Source organism: Aegilops tauschii, chromosome 1, assembly GCF_002575655.3.
Source record: "Aegilops tauschii subsp. strangulata cultivar AL8/78 chromosome 1, Aet v6.0, whole genome shotgun sequence".
Lineage (NCBI taxonomy): Eukaryota > Viridiplantae > Streptophyta > Magnoliopsida > Poales > Poaceae > Aegilops > Aegilops tauschii.
Genome location: NC_053035.3, coordinates 424,293,871 through 424,303,646, shown reverse-complemented (window position 1 = coordinate 424,303,646; position 9,776 = coordinate 424,293,871).

Below are 9,776 nucleotides of genomic sequence, written 5' to 3'. Positions count from 1 at the left end.
CACTAAGTCCTAAGATGACGATAATAATGTTTTTGTTTATATTTTGTTTTTGCATAGATCAAGGAACCCCTGCATCATCCCCGTCGTCGTCCCCGTCACCGACCCCCTTCGACCTCGATCGAGGTGAGACCAGCCACCCCATGTTGTTAATTTAATTTAGGTATTTTAGGTGTTTAATTTTAGAATAACGTAGTATGAACCCTAGTTATGATCGAAGCATGTTTAAAATGTAGGTTTTTAATTAGGTGTAGTTATAGAATTTAGGTGTTTTAGGTGTCACATTTGTTGTTATTTTTTTAGTTAAAACAATTATTCCCGCATCGACGTCGACGATGCCTATCCCGCATCCTCGTCGTCGACTCGGCGGATGAGGCCAACTTGATCAGAGGGGCCATGTCCGGGACTAGGCTCCGCCGGGCTGGTACTGGGAGGTGCTACCTTCCGGGGGTGCAGCTTGGTGAGGAGCCATCCCGTCATTGACCCGAACCTTCTTTGGTGGCGATCGCGTGGGCCAGTGACGGTGCCGAGGCTTTCGGACACCGCGGAGGTGGTACGTTACCGTGTCAGCGAGGAGGACGAGCATGTCCGTCGCTACATGGTTGCGTTGGAGGGCAGGTTCGACAATACCTGGCAGGTTCTTCAGGGATCTCACTGGAGCTATGATCCTGTGATGGTTCCTTCTCTTTGGGTGTCCACCGCCCGCTCCGATACCCGTCGGGCGCTACGGTTCTAGCTATATTAGCGATGCTATATATATGATACTATTCGAGGTGTATTAGTGATGATATTCGACGATGTACGGACGCAAGAGATGATGTAGTTTTTCTTATTGAATGCATGCTAATTTGAATAATAATTTATTTTACGATTTGGTTTTGCTTATTGAATGCTCATATGATGTAGATATAAACATGTATATCTTGTGTTGCTGAAATAGGATATGTGCTTGCCCAAGTGGTCGGCCATGTTTGCAGGTTACACCTCCTATAGTGGCCTATGTTTTGCCGGAGTGTTGATTAATTTCCGTTCCGGCAAATTTCAGGCGCTCGATATGTCCTTTTTTAGCAAAGGTCATGCCGGATTTTTCCGTGAATTCTGGCATGACTTGTGCTAGAATATGTAGGAAATATTGAGTGGCATGGATTTTCTAGAAAATAATTAAACGACATTTCGGGTTGACTTTAAGTATGTCGAGGCTCCATCACCGAAGGTCAAAAAATCAGTGAGGGAGTGTATCCACCATATATGAGAGAGGACGAAGAAGCCCGACTGTTGTCGTGGGGGTCGTTTCTCCTTCTTCTCCGGGTGCTAGACCTTTGTTATGCACTAGGGGAAGGAGGAGTAACGACCATCACCGACGGTCGCAAATCTATGAGGGAGTGTATCCACCATATATGAGAGAGGACGAAGAATCCCGACTGTTATCGTGGGGGTCGTTTCTCCTTCTTCTCCTTGTGCTAGACCGTTGTTATGCACTAGGGGAAGGAGGAGTAACGACCATCGCCGATGGTCGCAAATGTCAGAGAGGAATCAGTGAGGGAGAGTCTCCACCATATAGACTCGGCAGACCGATAGCCAACCGTGATGAATAATAATGATCTAATTTAATTTTTATAGTACATATATTGAATTGTACAAGTTTAATATTTGAATTATGAACGTAGGAAATGTCGTACTCGGACGACAAAATTCTCCCGGGGGAGTGCGACTGGTGCCATGATGACCGAGGTCTGTGCGACAGGCCTCACCTGGACGAAGATCGGCGCTTCGGAATTAAGCTCGAGGAGACCTTCGATGTTGAAACGGTACGCAACGACGACAAGTATTTTTTTCGTAATTAAGCACGACTTCAACTATTTCAACATGTAATTTTTATCTTTTACAATTCTACTAGCTTATCCCATGCCATGCAAGACGCTATGTCTTGAAGAGGATGGGTTTTGAAGACCATGAAAGTATAGAAACAAAGAAAATTCACCTAAGGACCCATCATGATATGGATTTTGAAGTAAATCTGTATAATTCTGAGAGCGTAACCCATTTTGGTTGCACAAATTGGGAAACACTTTGCAAGATGTATGATTTTTATGAGGGTATGCTTGTCACCATGGATCTTGGTGATCCTGACATCGACCAAGACAATATGGACATTTGGGTCCTTGTTGATACGCTTCTAATTCTACCGCTATGTGAGTTTCTCAAACATAGTTATTAACAGCTTATTTCCATTGACAACTTATTTTGATTGTTCAAACAATGTGCAGAACATGGTAGACAGAACCTACTACACCGATGGCTCTGAGTTAACTTGTCAGGAGAAAAATCATCTGTTCGCATTTTGTACTGATCTTGAGAATTACAATATCGATTGTAAAACTCCTCCACATTATGGTCAATACGTGCCACTAGTGCACGTGTTGAACTACGGTAACATCCATGGAGATGCCATGGTAAGATTTTTTAGTATTACGACATCTGTGCATCTTTTGCATAAATTCTTTTAAAACTTAACTACATTGCTAACTACGAAGTTATTACTATGTTTTTCAACAGAAAATCCCAAATGATTGTGTGCCTCATCTGATGTATCAGAATGGTCGCCTTGATGTTTTGAACATACGGCCAGGTCATCCTACGAATCTCACCTGTCCATATCGGATTTGTAAAAGAAGTGGAGACATGAAAATCAAAGAATGGAAAAAATGTATGGACAGTCGTAAGGAGGTACTTGGAAGCAACATTGTGCGAAAGGCAAGAATTGAAGACAGGTTAATCTCCATTCTCCATAATGGAGAGTCAGGGCCTATCTTGTTTTATGCTATTTTACCTAAGAGAAGGTAGTAAGTCCTAGTTAATAATACTCATGATCATGTGCTAAGAACAACTAAATAGGATTGGATAGATGACTATGATGATGATGTGGTATCGAGTAGAAGTTGTATGATCGATGATGATGAGTATGACTTGTTATTATGATACCAATGATGAGTTATTTATTATTATGATCGATGATGCATGATGCTAAGTTGTTATATGAGCATGATTACTTATTATATATAACAGTGCGTGAAATGAACCTGGATTAGATTCAAGTGGAGCCAATATGTGGTGCACATCGAAAGCACTACTAATCCAAACTAGATCAAATTTGGATTAGAGTAGTACTTTCGACATGCACCGCATGTTGCCTCCACTTGAATCTAATACAGGTTCATTTCACCCACTGTTATATATAATAAGTAATCATCGTCATAAAATCATATGATGAAAGTACTGTATATAAAACCACACAACAAAAATAAGCTGTATTTTTTAAAAATACAGGAAAATTTAGCAACAGCGCTTTTTAGAACGAGCGCTACTGCTACTTGTAAAGGAAAGCGCTACTGCTAACTAGGTATAGCAGTAGCGTTGCCATTCCAGCGCTACTGCTACTAGTTAGTTGTAGTGCCTTAGTGGTAGCGTTGGACCCAGCGCTACTGCTATGCATATTTCAACCGCTACTACTAGGGTTTTCCCTAATAGTGCTCCCCATCTCCCTCTCTCTCTCTAACACACACACATATCCATCTTATTAGGTACGGGACCATAATCCATCTATTTCACACACACACGCGCGCTAGTGCATAACAATATGAATTATGTGTATTATATTTGCCACCACAACTGAGGGAATTAATTTCATGTAAATCGGCCAGCCACAGCTCCAAGAATACGCGTAGGAGGTGGCCCGGGTCGGCGTCGGCGCCGTCCGGCGCGGGCCACGGGCCCGCTTCCAAGTGCGTCTGCGCCCCGGCCACCCACGCCGGGTCCTTCAAGTGCCGCTTCCACCGCACCAACTCCCAGGGCCAGGGCCAGGGAAGACGCCCTTCTTCGCCCCCTTCACCGGCCGCGGCCAACGCAGTGCCGTGGCACCCGGCCTCGCCGTCCTCGTCCTCCGGCACCGTCGCGACCCAGTGACGCAGCCCAAGCATCGGCCTCGAGAATCAAGAACGCTCGACAACGGAGAGGGAAGGGAAGATCATATACATGTCATAAGAAAGGGAGTTTATTTACTGCTCCCTCGATGTATTGTTTCCTTTGTTTGGAGATTGATTACCATCCGTGAGTTAAGGTAAGGTTAATGTGATTGAGCGATTTTTCTGAAAATCAATTATTTGTTTTCTAATTAATGTGATTGAGTGATTTAAGGTAAGGTTAATTAATTTAGATTTGATCTTTAGAGATTGTTCGTGATTGGTTCTACATCTCTAAATAACTTGCGCCAGTATGGAAAGTTCTGATCTGTTCGGATTTCTTTTCGTTGTGTGAGAGGATGACGCGAAAATAAACCGATGAATTGGGGGGAGGGGACGAAAAAAAAATCTACGAAAAAAACCAACGAAGGTGGGAGGAGGTACCAAAAAACCATGGAAGGTGGGACAAAAAAAACCTGAAAGCGAGACTACCAAATGGTCCATTAGGAGTAGAGATACAAAGAGTCCATGTGGTTCCAATTATTTTTCCAAGAGTGTGTTCACTGTTTCAGTTTCTTCCCGAACTGCCAAGGCTAACTGATGTAAGTAACAAATAGTTTTCAACCCGGTATTTAAACCTGAAGTGCTAACAACATGTTCTCATAAAAGTCATAGGTTAGCTAGCTGAATGGATAATGTGATTTCCTCATTATACCGTTTGCCAATTCTAAATCATATGTACAATGCATGAAACATGCTACTTATATTAAATAAACATTTTACAATATTGTGATGTAAACTGCAGTTTTAGTTATTGTGATGTTAATGAAAAAAATCAATATTGCAACATATTCCGCAGCAACACGGTATTATCTAGTTGTATGAAAAGAACAGTCTTCCCTTCGGTGTTGCCGAGTAGTTAAACTGCACGGTCACCAGATTGTGATTTATTTATTTTTGAAAAGGAGGCTCACCCCCGGCCTCTGCATCTAAAAGATGCATGCGGCCATATTATTAATAAAAAGTTTGAAAAATAACAAGATCTTAGCTCCATTACAGTTTGCAAGAGGAGCGAAAACAGAACAGAGAACTCAACGCCACAACCGGCAGGATAATAGGATTAGAACACTAGACGCCTATCCGATCCTATTATGAGACTGCCATCTAAACCAGTTGAATATATCCCGTACTACCATCTCCCATTAGGTGCACTCCGTAACCAAAGGCTCCCTGGAGTCCATAGGAGTGAGTAAGGACCATGTACGGATCCATGTTGTAGCTCTGAAGATGACATGCAAGAATGTTAAAAAAATGTTGTCTGTTAAAAATCATATCATTTCTGCAGTTTCATATAGCCCAAATAAGCGCACATATTCCAATCCGAATATGAGACGCGGTAAGTAGATCAACTCCAGCTAGCCAGGTCCAAAATAACGCTTCAATGCTAGTTGGAGGATTAATGTTAAAGGCTATATGAATCGTTCGTCAAAGTAATTTCGCGAAGGGGCATTCTATCAATAGGTGTTGTATTGTTTCATCATGATCACAAAAACAACATCGTGCACTACCTACCCACCGTCGCTTTAGTAAATTATCTTTGGTGAGGATCACTTCCTTGTGGACAAACCACATGAAAATTTTGATACGCAGGGGAACCTTCACTTTTCAAATATGTAGTGATCTTGGGATTGGGCCAGAATTAGTTAGATCCATGTACATAGATTTTACCGTAAATACACCGTTTCTGGTTAGTTTCCAGTGAAAGGATTGGTCGGATAGTTGAACTTCCATCAACCGCCTCACCAAGTGTATCCAGGAATTTCAACGCTCCCGATTTAAAGATCTTCTAAACTGTATATTTAAGGGCACCTCCTGTAGAATATTAGCCCCGTAATCCCCTTTGCGTTGACAATATTATATAAGGTGAGGTACTGTAGTGTTAGAGGCATCTCGCCTATCCACGTATCCTTCCAAAATCTTGTTGTCATTCCATTGCCAACAAAGAATTTGGCCCTACGAAAGAACGCATCTTTTGTTCTCATAAGTACCTTCCAAAAAGGCAAATCGGTAGGTCTTATGGTAACCAGATTGTGATGAATGGACAGAACTCGCTCTTGCGTGAACCTCAGCCGTGAGCCGTCAAACCGGATAAGAAGAGAACAGCTCCGGTAGTTTTTGTTGCCCACAGTGCCCTAAAACGAATCCACGGTGGCCTCCTCGGAGCACGTTCTTCGTTTTTCCCGATATATGGACAAACTATAAAATTTTCACATTACGCGTCAAGGTACTCCATTACTTCTTCATACAGTCCTACATTCGTACTACGGCGTACTACCTATATGGATGGGAACGGAATCGGATCATGGGACGACTGAGAAAATATCAGCGTCACCCGGCTCGGCCACGCCGCAGAACCTTTGCCTCTTCCGGCCATGGCAGCCGTGGACGCGTCAGTACTGACGCCTACTATGAACAGGGAAATGGCATCAATGACGCCTAGCACGCCTTTCTCCACGCCTTTCCTCGCTCCTTCGGTGGCCTCCTCTCCACCCCCTCCACGCTCAGACGCCCAGTACACCATAAAACCCGCCCTCCGCCACCGCACCGGCCGGGAAGAGAGGACGAGCAAGGAGCTAGGGCTAGGCTAGGCGACCAAGCGCGCGCGGAAGAAGCCTGCTAGAGCTAGCTAGGGGGAGTCGGGGAGGCGACCATGAGAGGCGAGAGGAGGCCGCTCTGCGCGCTGCTGCTGGTTCTGCTCTGCCTGGCCGCGCAGGTGCAGGGCGCGTGCTGCCTTGCCGGAGGGGGCGGCGGAGGAGGCTCGCGCGGAGGGGGCGGTGGAGGTTTCGGAGGAGGAGGCTCGCGCGGAGGGGGCGGTGGAGGCTTCGGAGGAGGAGGCTCGCGCGGAGGTGGCGGTGGAGGCTTCGGAGGAGGAGGCTCGCGCCAGGCGGGGTGCCACCACCACCACCATGACGACCACTCGCACAGGCACTGCGGCGCGGCAGCTGAGCCGCGTGGCCGCGGCGTCTCGAGGGTCTCCGGTGCGGCCGCCGCCCTTGCCGCCGCAGCGCTCGTCTGGTGGCGCTGATCGACGCCCCTACTCCTGCAAGCGCAATCGAGGCGAACGATCGAGATAGCTAGCTGGATTAGCAATTCATCAGTAAGTGGTTGGAGTACTGTCCTTTCAGTAGTGGCCAGTGGTAGTCTGGTAGTAGATCGTAGTACTGCTCGGTTAATAGCTAGTTAGTCGTAGATTGCTGGATGTGTGCAGTGATGGAAATATTGGCGGACGAGTGCATCGCTGATTTAGTCGTGCTACTTTAGCAGTGGTTGATCTGCTCGTTCAGTGTAGCTAGTCCTGGACTGCTGGATGGATGTGTGTAGTGATGCAACAAATATAGGCTGCAGATCGAGTGCATCGGTGACGTAGTCGTGCTACTAGTTCAGCAGTGGTTGGTCTGTGGATGCATGTGTAAGCGTCAGGAACTCGATGCTGATCTGTGTTCATATGAGGTGCATTCGAAGGAAATATAGTCAGCCCAGTTCAGGTGACGGTCAAAATGTGCTGTGGGGTGGGTGTGGGCACGGCCAGGATATGTTCGATGTTGCTGATGGCAATGCCGCCGTGCGACCGTGCGCGAACTGCGACGAGGCGGGGCGGGGCAACCTCAAGTCCACAACCTGCCCGTCTCGATCTCGTCCGGTCCGAGTCGGCATGGGAGCCCAACACTGCGCGAACGTGCGCACACGTACCGGATCCCAGACCGTTCCGATATCGATCGAGCCCCACGATCAATAAATAGCCTCGCACCCCACAAAATCCCATTGTTCAAACCCGCGGCCGGGCACTGGGTTGGAATCTTGGATCGGTACGCCAACGCCACGGCGACAGCGACGACTCGACATGCCGCTCTCCCGGTGGACGTGGACTCGCCGCGCCCGCGCGCTGCTGCTGTTCCTCGCCGCCCTGGCGGTCGCCGTCTCCGGCGCTCACGCTGCCCGGTCTCTCCGGGGTGATGCACCGCCCGTCCGGCCCCATCCTCGCTTCGACGGCGCCGTACCTCCGCCGATGACTCCCGATGAACTGAACTTTTCCTTTGCCGGCGATGTACTCGTTCATTGGCAGTGGAAAAGGGTAATGGACAATCGACTTATGTATACGTATTCGTAGGAGATGAGGGAATATAAATGTTGTAACCTCGGTAGACTTTGTAAAGATTATGAATCTAGTCTTTTTTTAGAAAAGGGAAGCTTGTTACCCAGCGTGTGCATTGGATGGCAAAAGTATTGTCTGCAAAGCTTTGTTACATTACGAAAACCAAATAATCTCAAAATATTTAGGCGTGGTGCATTAACTCTCATCTCGTTTTTTTGACATAAATAAAGGAATCTATCAATAAGAGATGTGGGACGCGAATGCTTTCGATGACTTGAGACTATCTAACACGACATGTAGTGATCAGTTCATTGCATGTGTTGCTATTAATTAGTAAATAAATATTAAACTCTCTCGTTTTCCCCTCTGTGTGGTGACCAAACTTAGGTCACCAGAGTGAATCCTGGTTTACCAGTTTGGATGTCAACCAACATGCCACTTGCAGTGTGAAATAAGGGCATGCTATGTGATTGATAGGGTAGTACTTGTCCGTTTCATAATGTAGTACCTATAGATTTTGGATGGGTAACCCAAGCGAACGATCGCTCACCTGTCAGGGTGTAGTAGAGCGACTAACAGCCCCCGCTGAAACGTTCGCTCTCCTAGAGGTATCAGTGCGACTAACTAACTATAGGCCCTAAACAAGCTGCCACCATCCCATCTCCTTTCCTCACCTACTTCCTTGGCCAAAATCTAGTGGAACGAGCCCTGCCCTGCCCTCTATTAAACCAAGCTGCAGCAAGGAAAAAACAACTGACCCATCCCTGACAAACAAATATGTAAAAGCTTCCTATGATCTGGACTAGTTACTACATTGGGGAAATCAGATTAACAAAAAAATGAAGGATTTTTGCCCTAATAAAGCAATGGATTTGCCATGATATATATAGTAAAATTGTCACGTTACATGCAAAGTAATTTGGGAGGGTATATATAAAAATGGCTTGCCATGGCGTAATTAATTTACCATGGTGTACAAAGTACTCCCTCCATCCCATAATGCAAGACATTTTTTGACAGTATGTACCTAGAAAACCAGAAAATGAATATGGGAAAGAAAATACCATTATGCATTTCCAACCAACTCCACATAACAGCAGATTAAGCAATATTCCGAGCCATTTTTTTCTTACTATGACGCAACCAAAGAGGCGAAGTGTACATCATCCTACTCCCTAGCCCCATCCACCCTCACCTCCCCACCCCCATCACCGTTGCTTCCACCATAGCCACCCTCTCGGAGCTCTGCCATGGCGAGCAACAGGCGTGTGGTGTGAGGCCTAGGAGAGCGCCTCCTCCCATTGGCCGCTCCGAGACCTCTCGACCAGTTGTCTCACGAGGCACAGCGGGAGATGGACAGGATGGTGAGCAAATTCTGATCCATCCCAGTCCGGAGCGGTATGCGACCGCATCATTCGCATGTCATCGCTCGAGGAGAAAATGAGGTTCCCCATCGTGGAGGGTTGCATAGATGTGGAGCTCATTTTTTCGGCGATCCAGGAGGCGGGGTCCTCCAATCCAGTGCAGGCGGTGATGTGGAACACCTTCAGGTCCAACAGCCCGTCACACTTCCTCATCACACGACCATGCGGTGATGTGGAACACCTTCAGAAAACCTTTATAGGATTTTGCTATTAGCAGCGTATCAGTTGAACTGCACGCGGCAA